The sequence below is a fragment of the Chrysemys picta genome, chromosome 8, assembly GCF_011386835.1.
Source record: "Chrysemys picta bellii isolate R12L10 chromosome 8, ASM1138683v2, whole genome shotgun sequence".
Lineage (NCBI taxonomy): Eukaryota > Metazoa > Chordata > Testudines > Emydidae > Chrysemys > Chrysemys picta.
In genome coordinates this window covers 31,380,251-31,395,213 of record NC_088798.1, presented here as the reverse complement: position 1 = coordinate 31,395,213, position 14,963 = coordinate 31,380,251, and the positions used below count along the sequence as shown (strand labels likewise).

Below are 14,963 nucleotides of genomic sequence, written 5' to 3'. Positions count from 1 at the left end.
AATAAATAAAGACTCAGAGTCAAAAATAGCAAAATCTATTTTTCCTTTTTTCGTGTGTGTGTGTGTGTGTGTGTGTGTGAGAGAGAGAGAGAGGCTTTTTTCACAAACCAAGTACTCAGAGAAGGAAGCGATGGGAGTTCAACAGAAGGAACTGTTTAACCTGGAAATACAGTTATTCATTCTTTGCTTGAGGACAGGATGGCTCATTTTGGCCCTGGTGCTGTGCCACTGAAGTTAATGGAAGTAAAGTCATTGATTTCAAATGTAGCAGGATCAGTTCCCTCATGACATTTCCTCAAAGTTGCGTGTACACCAAGGTTCATCTTTTTGTTGTGTGTTTGTACAGCATCTCGCACAACAGGGTCTGGTTCAAGACTGGGCTACCATAATACAAATAAATAATAATAATTATTAATTTACTTACACAGATTATTAGATTAATAACTGCAATTGGTAGATAGCAATTACCCCTAGATAAAGAGGCACTTCAGGTTCTTCTGGTTAGGTAACAAATTATATCTGCCAATACTGTAGAAACAATTGGATTTCTGTCTGCTATAGCATCAGGCATGTGGCTGTGGCATTTAAAACTGCATTGTCAAGGTCCGTTGAGGGGCACCATAATAATAGCTTTAGTCTTCATGTGTCCCTATCAGCACTGTATCTAGTGAAAGTCTTATTGCCACATTTCTCAGGGGTAAAGTTTGTCTCCATGCAGAGTATGCACAAGGCTTATATGCTGCTCTGTGCCTTCCCCACAGGACAATTTGGATTATGGAGACCCCACTATAACAATCTACATACAAACCTATTTCAACCCAGCTGTTAATTAGATGATGCAGAGTTACCCTGCTACTGAAGGCCTGGGATTTGGGGATAGATTCCATTCCCCCATGTCTGCATAGTACTTTTGTGACAGGGTGTACTAAGCCTTTGATGCTCTGCGGTTCTTCCACATGCTGCCCCAGGAAAGGAGCAGCAAAGATGGGTCCTCCAAGCCTGCTTAGAGAGGGTGCACAGAAGCAGCCAATCAGAGCTAAGCAGGCTTAGATAAAAGGAGTTGCAGGATATTAGCAGGTCAGTTTCTGGCTGGGACCAGAGGTGCAAGGAAGGGTGCTTCTCTTTGGAAACAGGAGCTTGATTGGCTGCATTTGCTCAAACTAGAGGAGAGAGGACCTGAAAACTTTAATTCTGAGGTAAGGGATGAAGATAAAGGAGCCAGGTGGGAAGAGGCGCATGGAAGAAGCAGAAAATTATTGAAAGGAGTGGTATGTTTCCGCTGTGTACAGGGTCCCTGGGTTGGAACCTGGAGGAGTCAGTTGGCCTGGATTCCCGAGCTCCGAGAAGGGGACAAGGCTTGTTTAGAAGCCCAAACAAAGAGCTGAATTTAAAGGACCAGAGCTGGGGCTGAAGACCCTGGTGAGTGCAGATGGACAATTTAGTTTGATTTTTTTTTTTATCTTGGAAAGTGATCACTTTGACTGTGTGACCCAGCTGGAGGGATGAACCACTGACGATGGGACAAGGGAGGTTGACAACCTGCAGGCAGTGCCAGGAGTGGGAAAAGGCCTACAGTACCCACACAGCAGCAGGATGTGCTCAGGAGGTGAGTGTCTCCCATTACAACTTTCCATACAATTCCTTTGCTAGGACCTTGTGCATTGGGATAGGGGTAGTGTGGGGTGAATTTTAGTTAGAAGCAGATAGGAGTGTAAGTAGAAAATTATCCTGCACATAAATACAAAATAACTTGAGGCTCAATGTTGAGTGCTTTGACCTCATCCAGCAAAGCATCTAACCATGTGAGAAGTTTTGTTGGATTAGGTTAGAGTGTTAAGCATCTTGCAGGATCAAGTCCCTGTGTACTAGGTACTTCTAGTTTATAAGGTAGTTACTAGTATGTTGGTTGTTATGGAGGTGCCAGTTGTGGCTTCATGAGTTGAATATCATTTGGGTATATTGGAAAAGAGCATAATTGGCTTAAATATACTATGCTAAGTAATTTACATGTTCTTCTTGTATATTATAAGCTACGTTTTCATGTAGGCACTAAACTATTTGTTGACTTAAATGATACAAGAGGTTTTTTATTGCTAATGCACGTCATCCTATTGATATTAAAACAAACATCAGAAGCAGCATGAGTGACTCAGTGAACAAAAATTGCTGTTGAAATGGTTGTGCATTAGCAGTATCTACCTGATCCATATTACACGATGAAGAAAGTGAGGAGAAATAGAAGATTAATGAAAACAATCAATGGGAATTTCTCAGTAAGTGTCAATTTATAGTTTTGTGTTGGAATCTAAATACAGGGGAGGGATAGCTCAGTGGTTTGAGCATTTGTCTGCTTAAACCCAGGGTTGTGAGCTCAATCCTTGAGGGGGCCACTTAAGGATCTGGGGCAAAAATCAGTACTTGGTCCTGCTAGTGAAGGCAGGGGGCTGGACTCAATGACCTTTCAGGGTCGCTCCAGTTCTATGAGATAGGTATATCTCCATATATTTATATTATATTAAGTATTGGGACCCTTGATCTTGGAAAGAAGCCCCATGCATGTGGACTTTTAGAGCTACATAGAGCTCCTTGCAGGGCTGGGGCCTTGAATAGAAAAGTTCTGTATTTGTGATGGTTGCCTGTAGACAAATCTTTTAGTTTTTTACAGCATGTATCTTGGAGCTACCCAATATTGGTTTCTATCTCAAAGTCTGCAGAAAGCTCTTCCTATCCTTCAGTAAAAATGCTGCAGAAATATATTTCTTATTTAATTTCTACTATTCTTTGAAATAGCAGTTTGCAGAATGCATTTCAGTGTACAGCTAATGACCCATGAGCAATAAGCAACTGTTTAAGTAAAATGCACTATGAAAAAGCTTTTACCAAACAGCATTTTAATATTTTAAATAGATTTTCCATTGCAGGCTCTTTGTAACTGGATTAGTTCTCTGATGTGTTCTGACAGAGCTGTTGTTAGGGATACTCCATTAACTTTATCTGTCATCTTATTTTCCCCAGTATCCAGCATAACACCCTTATATTTCATAATTTGTATTGCTATCAGTGCTGATTTGTAAATGTGCAAATTATAATTAACAATGGCCACTACTTCTATTAAATATTAAATCATTCTTGCAGCTTATATTTTCCACAGCAGATGGAGCCCTGCGGTATGCAAATCAACTTTCCGTAAGTAGTCAGCAGTTTTTACCTAAATTTTGGCTTTAAAAATACATTTTTTTTCTGTTTATGTTTTCTATAGCATTAGGTTAATATTTATTCACTGCAGATTCCTTTTCTCCCAATAAGAATTTCATGGACTATTACATTCTAGCACTGTGGTTTTGTTTCACTTCATTAATAGCTCCTTAATCATATAGCTTGCTTGTAAAGTACAAACGCCTGCTATTTGTACTTATGCTGCAGTATTGCATAAGGAGAGGCATTTAGTTATATTTTAATATGTATAGCAGGAGCAAAAAATGCTTCTACCAATGTAGTTTTTAATTTGAAAACCAATCTATGTGCACATTTTTTTTCCAGAATAAGCAAAAGCATTTAAGGTTTTATATTGTGTCTTAAACGTTCTATTAAATGTCATCAACTGATTCAGGAAAATGTATTGCCAAAATATTAGAGACGTAAAATGTGTAAATGTAATGGATGCTCAGTACATGGAGGGGAATGTAAAAGTCCCAAATTTATCAGGTAACTACAAAGCAGTAAGAAACACTGATAGACTGTTACATTTTTCTGATATATAGTATCTTAAGCGTGAAACTCTTATTTCTGGTATTTACTGCTGCACTTTTGTATTAAAGAACACTGATCCAAAATTAACTCAGATATCCTGACTTCAGAAAAATCTGGAATACAAGCAGCTTTAGTCAGGAAATTGTTTCACTGTCAATAGGAGCAATTGGAGAGGCAGCTTTTTCCAATGGTGGGCTCAGAGATTTTATCCAAAAATATGAACACTCTCTGGTATGTGTGTGTGTGTGGTTTGAAATGGCTCATGGAAACAGAATTCAGAGGCATGAGCTGCCAAATTAAGCAGAGTAATGAAAACATCTCTGTGTCTGAGATCATCATTCAGTGAACTGTAATGGCTTAAGCAGCACAGAATTGAATGGTAACAAGTTAGGGTCTTGGCTTCCTGCAATTTTAGAAGAAAGTTTGAATGACATGTTAAAAACCGTTAGAAATAAGTGACTGGATCTGAGTGCACTGGAGAACATGGTACGATTGCACATTAGCATCTTGCTTTATCTCATAATTCTGATTCACTGTTTACTTTTAGGTATTTAGCAATAAGTTTTAACCTACATTAGGCTCAGGGTAGCATTCAGGAATGGAACTCTGGTTAGCTAGTGTGAATTGGTGAAGCCCCATTGATGTCAGTGGGGCTATGAAAGTTTGCACCTGCTGAGGATCTGGTCTGTTGCTCTCAGAAACACTCTTTGAAACAAATGTGGGGTCCCCCCTACAAGTGGCAAGAAGAGAGGGATGTTGATAGCAGATGAAATTTATGAGTGTTGATGGCCATCTGGGAACTCTTACATAGTTTTATTACATGGGATTATTTTCAGGCACATAGGGCATGGATAATGCAGAAGATTTGTAAATCTGAATGGAAAGAAAACAACTTCTGGATTTTTCTGATAATACAGTGGTAAGAAACATCCTTTGAAGAACATTGCAGGGGAGAGAGAAACATCTTTACCCCTCCTGAGTTATTAATTTCAGTGTCCTTAGATAAGGAAAATCAATTTGGAAAATCAAGCCATGAGCAGAAAAGTGCATACTGGGGGACCAGTAGGATTGTTCTGCCTAACATTTCTATTGTTAGAGTTGGAGCTTTCACTTTCATCAAGGTTACAAGACAGTGTTGCAAACTGGAGAAATGGTTCAGGTCCCTGATCAAAGGGAAAAGGGCCTCATAAAGGGACTGAAACTGGACAGAGTGCACAAAAAATTAAGGCTGTTATTCAAAATCATGTCATTCAAAATCAGATGGTCTGTTTTCCTCTGATCAACTGGTGCTTAAGGATCTGTGCCTTGTAATTCTGATCAGATCAAAGCATCTGTGAAGTGTTTGAGATGGGCTGCAATGTGTACTGATGGAGACTTGTCTCATGGACATCAGTAAAATGTGAAGGAGTGCAAAATAAACCAATATAAGGCTGTATCCATGCTCTTGAGAAATCCAGTGTTAGGTGTTCAGGAGAGAGGTCAAGCCTCAGGTGGGCATGCCAAACTTGGATTGCCTCGACAGCCCCAATCTCCGTTGATGTTTCTATCCAGTTAATAATACTGGGAGAGATTCAAAGATGAGTAAATTTGACCAGATCCTTCAGCTGAACAGAGAGCTGAATTTTGGAGTCTTGTGGGGTGGTTCCATCTGGATGAGAAATTGGAGACAGAGTCAGGGTAATCCTTGGCGTAATCAGTTTATTCGCAGAAAGAGACACAGCTTTTCCACTGAACAGCAGTAGGAATGTACAGCACACAGGCACTTGCAGAAATCCCAAACCAGACACTTGGTCTCTGTGCCCAGGAAACAGCTGTATCTTTGCCTCTTCCTCCTTAGAGGGTCACACTGCAACTGCTGATACTATTGACTCAGTCAGCATGGAACCAACTGCTTTCCCATGCTTTGGAATCTCATAATACCTGTTAGCACTATACTTTGTCTCATGGGCTTGCAGTCTGGCTCCTGGCATCAGCCCCGTTCTTTGTGTCCAGCTGGTTTGCACAAAGAATCTCAGTTGCTCAGGCTGTTGGGCACAAAGGAGAATGCTCCAGCACATCCATTTATTTTAATGAAGTCTCTGACTGTCTTGTATTCAAGACTCCGGATGGTGGGCCATTAGCACTTCTCAGCATATCGTGCCATTGGTGAAGTTGGACTATATACAGACATGGCCTGATATTTCAAAAAGTGTTGAGCACTCCTAGCTCCTACTCAAGTTAGTAGGAGCTGTGAGTGCTCAGCACCTCTGAAATTCTAGCCTTTGATGGCTAATGGAAGAATTTTGTAAGCTAATGAAGAAGACAATTTTAGTGTTTGTAAGGCATGTGTGCTGTCTATTTTAATGCCAGACCAAACACACAGCTACAACAAAAATGTAGAGGAGAAAGTATGCTGTAGTTGTCTAGAAGAGACAAGGTTGTGTGAAAGTCGTCAGACTTTTCTTATTTTGAAACACTCGTAGAGGAAGTCTTGTCTAGAGGAGCTAAAGAAACGTGAGCATATCTCAGAACTGATCATTGCCATAATTGCACCTAAGTCTTATTTAAAAATCTTCCTTATGAGGAGCTGATATGCAGAGTGAGGAAGCTGTGCTAATGGGCCCAACTGGTAGAAGTTTTCTTTCCTAGGAATAGCTAGAGTTAACAAGTATTCTGGTTTAGTTTTCAGCAGCTAAAATAGTAAGGGTTAGGCAGCCCTTTTGATGGAAACTTGATATTCTCAACATGGGAGGTTTGGGCTCTAAACATCCTCTAGAAAGGATTTTTCCAAAATCTGGTTGTGTATCTTTGTGGTTTTTTTTTTTTTTTAAAAAGCATTGGGAAGTGCTGTATATTACTAAATTTGAAGTCATTCACTGCTTTTCAGACAACACAGTTACATGGGATGGCCAGTCCGCAAGAATTAACAGCGTGGAAAGGAGAAACAAGATTTCAAAAAGGAAATGTCTCTAAGTGTTCGTATTTCCAAAAAGTTCCAAGATTTGATGAAAACAGGAGACTGTAGAAAATGAAGGGTGAAGTTTGTGCAGTAACCGGAAAGGCAACAAACCACACTTTTGTTTAGTAGTGGTGAATATAGGAACAGTAAGTCATGTCAAAGCTACTACCTACTCTGACTTCCACAAATGACTAATCTCCTTTAGAAGCCTCAGGTACTCATTGGTGGAACAAATAACCTCTAGCTTGATCCCAAAGTCCCTCAAGTGACAGCCCAACTGAGCCTATGTTCCTACCCATTCTCAGGCAAATATTTTAACACTACACACAGGGCCGGCGCTTCCACTAGGCGACCCTAGGTGGTTGCCTAGGGTGGCAGGATTTGGGGGGCGGCATTTTGCTATCCTCGGCAGAAATTTGGCGGCGGGGGGGTCCTTCCGCTCCGGGACCTACCACCGAAGTGCCCCGAAGACGCGGAGCGGAAGGACCCCCGCCGCCGAATGCTCAGAGGAGGAGCACTGCCGCCCAGGGCGGCAAAAACCCTGGCGCCGCTCCTGACTACACATATATATACTCTTCCATACCAGTATGCAATGATGGAATTCTTTTTGCCTCTCTCAACTTTTGCCTGGATTTTGAAAGCAAATTCCCATCTTTTTTTCCCCCCCTGTAACTCGCTGTATATTAGCAAGTGGGACAGACTATGGAATTTTCACTCATCCTTATCCTTATCTTGTGGTGTGTGGATAGTTAAGCAACTGCAATTGGGCCAAAGCATCTTTCAAACTGTCCAACCCTGCTTAATTGGCTTGACCCAAATTGTCTAATAGCCCTGTAAGTGTGACTCACTTCCTGGGAGCAAGGAATGATGTATCTATATAGGGTGATGGCATATCTGTGAAGGTTGATGGTGCTTTGGCTGACCATGGCAACAAGAATTTTTTTTAACAATGACTTTAAAATCAGGCATCTAGGATTAAGGCTATAGAAGTTTATTTTGGCAGTAGTTCAGTTTTGTTGTTATAGATTTAAAATTCCTGGACTCTTGAAAAGCACAGGAATGAGAACTCAATGCATGTACAGAGTACATACATACTTCAGACATGTTAAATGTTTTTGAGTTGTGGAAATATTTGTCCACTTTCAGACTTCTCACCTTCATTTTTTTTTTTGGATTATCATTTTACATTTGTTACATATAACTCCAGAGATCAACCGTGCTAAGCTACCAGATACTTGTTAAGAAGACAAGAAATTATGAATTCCTGCTTGGGACACGCTGGTTGGAGAATTGTTAGAGTAGATTAGTGTTTCATTAGAGAAATTCCAAATTTGAGAAGCTCTGTTTACAGAGGATGTTTGATGATGCATCTGTGGTGAACTTTACAATACAGCAGTTTCATTTAATTAGACTGTGAACTCTTAATGACTTACTGAGAGAAAATTTGCTTGCAATGAGAGTTAGAAAATATTACAAGGGGCAACGGACTTCAGAATACTTGTCCAGATGAGATTGATAAAAACAGCTGTGAGATGTTTTTAAAATTTTAAATGATTCCTCTTGTACTTTCACCAAAACAACTGTGCAGTATATCTTGCTTGGTAATCAGAGCCACTATATCAAAATACTCTATTGTATACTGTAATTGGAGCTGGGAAACCTGTCAGGTCTCAATTTTCCATTCCTCCTCCCTTAACCACAGTTTTCCTTGTTCTAAGCACATGTGTCAGCCCCAAGTGATTAACTGGGGCATTCAGATATCCTGAAGTATGTTGTAAATGATCTTTCTAGAGGAACAGATACAGTCACCCCACTAGCCCCATTTTAAAGTATGCTAAGATCGGGAGCAGTGATGGTGAAAATATCTTTTACAGAAAGGAAGTACATCATTGGTGACGCTTGGTCTAGCAACCCCTGAGAAGTGGTGGTAGAATGAGGAATGGCTGTACTCGGTGTGGTAACATAATGGCCGTAAGGCCTGAGGGCTAGCTATCTGGGAGGCAGAACCACCTAAGGGTGGGATGCCTGAAGGGGCTGGAGAGCCATGTGTCCACATGTTGCTCTGGGGAAAAAAGCGAGGCTGCTGAGGGAGATCTGCCTCAGTGACCCAAAGCTGACTGAAGGGTTGTGTGGAGCAGGCAACAGTTTTGGGTGTAATCCAAAGTGAGGCTCAGGGAGCAGCTCTGCCTCCAGCAAACACCTCAAAAGGGTTTATTTAGAAGAGCAGCCTTTCCTTAAGGGGATAAACCTCTAGGAAGAGGGATTGGTTGTGTGTGGGCTTTGGGGGGGAGGAAGGGGGAGGAGTGTGGCTATAAAATAGCTGATTCCCCTCACTTGTTACCAAGATACCTTCTAAGAGCCAAAATCAGCTCTATTGACTGTTTACAGCACATAACTAGCCACCCAACTGACAAGCATCCCAGCCTCAGGAAGGAGAAACGTTTCAAGGGGGGCTGGCTTATGCTCAGCTAGCATTGGCCAAGAGGTAGTCACCTTCTCAAGTCCAGCTTCACTCTAAAAACTGCAGTCTTCAAAGTCCAGGATGGCTGCTAGTTGTCCAGAGGACCAGGACTGCAGAGTAGCAAGCGTCACAAAATAGCAGTGCTGCTAAATGCAACAAAAACTGACTGGAAATGGTGCAATAATTCTAAGCCCAAACACTACCATTCTTTCCATTTGGGAAAGATCCAGGTTTCCTGATGTGCTGACAATGCATAAACCTTTTCACTGCTCCAGAAATCTGTGTTAGCTTTGTCTGTCTTCTGCAAATATTTGTGGTTCTCCCAGATTCCTTGGTGCTGTCTGAATTGTGAGGCAGCATGACTTACGATACTTTGTGGGTTTTATTGATTTATTTATTTAAGTTCTTGAACATCTAATTGAATCATAAGTACCTCATTTACCTGCTGCCCAGTGGGTGTAAGTCTGAAGCGGCAATTTTCCCTTGCTTGTCAAAATGTGAACAAGTTACCATAAAAGTCAATTATAAATATATGCAAAGGCTAGATTGCCACATTGTAAAACAGCTTAACTGAAACAATAGTAGTTTTGGTTTCCAATGTTTTTTTTTAAATGCAGATATTTTGGTTTAATACTTGCTCTCCCCTGGTAGCAACTCTATTAGAGTTTTACTTTCTTTGAGTGAGTCATCTTGCATATGATTCTGGAAGTGTGGAATATTCATTGCAATTGGCTGAGCATCCCCGAGAGCTTTATAAGCACCCAGTAACACATAGACTGTTTGTGCCTAGATAGTGTATATTCAGAGAGGGGTAAATTCAATCCTTTTTTGTGTTTCCCCTATGGTAGTTAGTTCCTGCAGATCATGAATTCCATAACCAGAAGAATCCTCATGTCCTTGAAACAGTTGTTTACCTTTAAAATAATAATTTCCCCTGTACACCAAAAAAACCCCAACAATTTAAAAATAAATTCTGTGCTGCGAGAATATTGTAAAGTTGGTGTCTGTTGACACAAGTGGCATGGAACAATTACTGTTACATGCATGCTGCAACCTGGATGGCACATGCCACTACAGTACAGAAGAATCAACATGACTAACCCTTAAAAAAAATGGACAATGGTTCTAACTTGTTTGTTCACAGTCACTGGTCCCACTAGAAATGGTCCTAATGGTTTGAAAGTTGAACTGGTTTGACAGATTTCCCATTGATATAATAGGAAATACTGGCAAAACTGTTTGGAAGTTTCTTTTAGGACGAAAGTGATTCTGAAGACTTTAAACATTTGACATACTTTGTTTTCTTACTGCAGAAATAAAATAATTTATTCTCAGCCCTGTTTACTGAATTAAGAGCATTTTTATGTGAAGAATTCTTAAAGAAAATATTTATCAGTAGTGCCTTGATTTCCTGGCCAAGATCATTGCTCCATTGTGGTAGGCACTGCAGAGAGAGACAGGTTGATATCGTCTCTTCCCCCAAAGAGCTTACATGCTTAAATAGACAAGAGAGAGAAAAGAAGCATTGTTACCCTCTTTTTACCGATGGAGAAGCGAGGCCCTGAGAGATTGACTTGTCTGGGGCAGAACCAAGCATTTGAACCCAGCTCTCCAGTCCAATGCACTCACCTCAAGACCAACCTCTCTCTAATTCTCAGGTTTTGTTCTGGTGAATACAGAATAAACTCCACAGCATCCCTGGTGTGCAAGATTGACGTAATGGTTATTTCACAGGGTGGCATTTGCTTCCATGCAGAGGGTCAGTATAACTCTATGCCAATGTAAGTTTCCTGAGGTCTGGCACTGGTTTCATTGCACTCCAGAAAGGAGCTCTTTTGAGTCGATACTTTGTCAAGGGAGAAATGGACATAATCTGCATTCTATTAAAAATACCTTGGAAGCTTTTGTGACAATAAGAACTACACACCTTATAGGCAGACCCATTATTTCCCACATAACATCAGAAGGATATACAGTATATGGGCCAAACTCATGCAAGTAGCCCAATCCACTGAAGCCAAATTCACCCTGCTTTACTAAAGCAATCAGGATTTGGTGCTGCATGCCCTTTTACTAGACCTGTCCTCTATTTCACTCTGCATTTTATGGGAGATAAATGGGTTATTTCCATTTATCAAGTTTATGAGGAGTCCCTAAATCTGTAAAACAATGTTTTAGAAAATATAGCACAGCTTATAGTCTGTATTTGGGGTGGGAAGAAAAGCAGCCATGGATTAGGCCATCAAGAGTCAAAAGCATAATTTGAAATGATAAACGTATCCATTTTAAGTTACACATTACTTTGCATAGTTAATATCACTATAATTAGTCATAGTTCCTGTAATTTATTGAGAAAGATGCTCAACCCCTCTAGTGTACTACAGTGATGAATGTTGGAAGTGCAACTTTGGAAGCAGGAATCAAGAAAATTAGTAACAGTTGGAGAATTAGCATGTAAATCAACAATATCCTTTCTCTTGTATCTTGAAAACCAAGGGTATGCATCACATGCTGCATAACGAACGGGAGTGCAAAAGTTAGAATTTCAACCTGCTCTACATGAATAGGTCTGCTTTTATGGCAAGAAATGTTTAAAATCTTCTCAAATGTCAGAGTAAATCTGTAGTAAATATTTAAACTATGTATAACTCGTCACAAATAAATTAAGCTGATTTTATGCATTCCCTTTAATTAGAAGGGCACAGCATTTGTTGAAACGTGATTGGTATTATTCATTAAGCAAAAAATTCTCATTTGTATCTTATTATCACTATTCTGCATAAACCAACACAATTTGTCATGAACTCCCTCATTTGCTGTATCCTCAAAAAGCAGATTATGCTTATTTTTCATTTGGACAGTGGAAAATCAAGCCAGGTGTTTGGCAGCACCAGAGTGTTCAGGTGTAACTGTGCCAGTGATGGTACATTACTAGTAGCGTGGATGAAGAATGAGGCATGGAGAATCTTGGGACTGAGGTGCCTAGAGGCCCATCCCTTAGCGTGGTCCTGCTGATGAGACAGGTGGTGGTGTACAGAACCTTTAAAAAAAAAAAATACAAAAATCCCTCCAAACACTTTTTTGTAATGTCAGCCTTTCCTCTTCAACTAGAAACTAAAAGTGCTTGTACATACTGCTGCTGTGTTTAAGTATCCAGGCATGTTTGTGATTGAAGTCTTCAGAGGGGTGATACCTTTGTCTTAAATATAAGGCTTAACAATTCTAATAGTTAAACACACACATAATGTACATCTGCCTAGAGGTGCCGTCATGAGTTTCACCCATTGTGGGGTCTGAGAGCCATATAGTACTGCATTTAATTGTACATACAGGACTGATAAATGATCTCAAATACAGTATATTATGCAGGTTAGTTAATTTGTTATATGTATATCTTTTGCCCTTATTTTTTCTTGACTTTTTACAAATCTCCTTAAATATATCATACCTGATTCTCCTCTTATTTTCATAAGTATAAATTAGCAGTAATACTCCAGCTGTCAGTGGAGTTGTACCAGTGTAAAATGGGTGTGACCGAGTAGCAGGCTTCCCGTTTCAATTCAATTTTTTTAGCTTTCAGAACTACTGTGAGCATCATGGTCCAGCTGCAAGGGCATAGGAATGGGAGTTGTCAGGTTGTCTGGAGTGGCTCACGTTCCAAAGTGCCAGCCTCATGGCAGACTATCAAAAAGCAGGGTAGACACCCCAAACTGTTTGTATGTTCTATAGTTTAGATTTCACCAACCCAGTAACAAATGTGAATTCCCAAAGTACTACAATAGTCTTATAATGGAGTCACAGACAGTTCCCATTGATACTCCAGTCTATCTTGTAACCCAGGCAAGATGGACTTAGAGATAAATGATCACATACACCAGAGATCACAAAATATCCAGGTTGCTTCCAGTCCGAGACCAGTCATTTGCCCCAGGTCAATCTGTACCTTAAATCTCACACTAAAGACAACACCCGTAGCTAAGCCTGTAATAAACTAACTAAAGGTTTATCAACTAGGAAAAAGAAGTGAGAGTTATTTACAGGTTCAAGCAAGCATATCTACACAAATGAGTTTGTCTGGTGATTCAAAAGGTGACAAAGTTATAGGAATCTGTCAATTCAAATTTTTTGGGGGGGCTAACCTATGCCAAGCAGCATGGGGATCTCTTTGCTTATGTTTTGGAATCTTTGCCCCTCAGAATTCATACAGCATCAAAGAGATTCAGTTTCTCCTTGTCAGGCATTTTTATCCCCTCTACTCCAGAGTCTAAATTGATGGGGTGGGTTTATGAGTAAGTTTCTCATTCCTGGAGGGAGTCAGGAATGCAGTCAACAGAGCCTCTGCCCTTTGATGCTACACAGTCTCTCATTTGCCTTCAGTGTGTCCTCCTGTATGTGGGACAAGCACCTACCTTAATTAATGCTGCTTTTCCTGTGTGGTGGTTTACAATGCAAACACTCAGTATACCTTTATACCATGGGGCATTGAGGTTATAAGAGAAATCAATACATGCAGCATCCCACGAGCATTTTATAAAGCTTAAGCACTAAACACGTTCATATCAACTTAACATCTAATATCAATATTGATCATGTTAACACAGAGGTAAGCAAGACTGGTTTCCAGCTGTGCATTTGTAAGGGTTTAGTGAGGCCTGGGGCATTAGCATGAGCTGGAACCTGGTCTGTCAGCATCACAGGAGACCTGGGTTCTAGTTCTGGTTCTGCCATTAACTGTATGAAACTGGCAAGTAATGTTACTGATCTGTGCCTTAGTTTCCTTATCTTCTAAATAGGGATAATTATATTTAATATTCATCTCGGTAAACCTCTGGTTGGAAAGTGCTGTAGAAGTGCTAAGTGTTATTGTTGTCTACTTGATGTGGAAACAACAGCCTAGGCTCTCAGATACTATAGTGATGGAGATGGTATAGAAATCTATACCGAATAACTTGTAGGAGTGGGAAGTCAAACAAGCAGGGTGCTGGAACAATTTTTATACTGGGGATGCTGAGGATGGAAATCATTTATTTGGTATTTGTTTATTACTACTTCAAGCTGGCGGTGTGGCAGCACCCCTAGTGGCAGCACCCCTGCAAAGAAGATTTTTAATACATATGTATCCTAGAGTTGGGTACCCGAAGTTGGGGCATGGAAGGCAAAGACTGTTGAATTCTACTCCCAGGAGAAAGTTGGGAGAATGAGTCACCCCCCATCCCATAATGATGCCCAGGCTTTCTGTCCTAAACTGTTGCACTGCTGTGAGCTGTGAAACAGCAGATCCACAAAGTGTCATGCATCTTGTGTCATACTCGCTCATATAGCAACCCTGTCACACATTCCCACAGCTTAGCTGAATCCTCACACATCCAGCTAACCCATGGGCAAGAGCTGCGGTTTCTCCTACCAGCTGATGGAAGCTACAGTGGCAGCCAGCCAGCATGGAGTCCCATGAGCAGGAGAAGGCATCAACAGCAACAATTGACAGGAACTGAGGAAGGGGGGCAGAAGGGGCCGGGACTGAAAAAAGATGGGAGCAGAATGAGGAAGAGTGATGAGGGGAAGGAAAGAATGGGGAAGGCTCTCCCACACCTATAACAATCCCCAGGTTGCCACTGCCCACCCACTCGCTGAAATTGTGCCAGTTTATACCTGCCAGTTGCACCTTTAACTTAAATGGAAGTGAATGGGAAAGTCTTGGTGTAACGGGTTGTACCCCTGGAGTGCAGGCTGGGAGCTGTTGGAACTGCTGTGCCCCCTAACAATTCAGCTGGGTTGGCCTCTCTCACACTGCTCTGCTGCTGATACCCAGCCAGC

The 14,963-nt window shown here is 40.8% G+C and overlaps 1 long non-coding RNA gene across 2 annotated transcripts in view; it reads left to right on the top strand.

Annotated features, from left to right (window-relative positions):
• LOC135973012 (uncharacterized) overlaps positions 1–11,832 on the top strand; it is a 72,687-nt gene extending 60,855 nt beyond the window's left edge. Inside the window, exons 1-4 of one of the 2 annotated variants that reach the window (XR_010589691.1) lie at positions 1,093–1,196; positions 1,470–1,606; positions 3,136–3,186; positions 6,617–11,832. This is a non-coding gene — a long non-coding RNA (uncharacterized LOC135973012). Of the gene's footprint in view, positions 1–1,092; positions 1,197–1,469; positions 1,607–3,135; positions 3,187–6,616 lie in introns of those variants that run through there. The other variant, XR_010589692.1, reaches the window with a different exon arrangement.
• Positions 11,833–14,963: the final 3,131 nt, after the last annotated feature.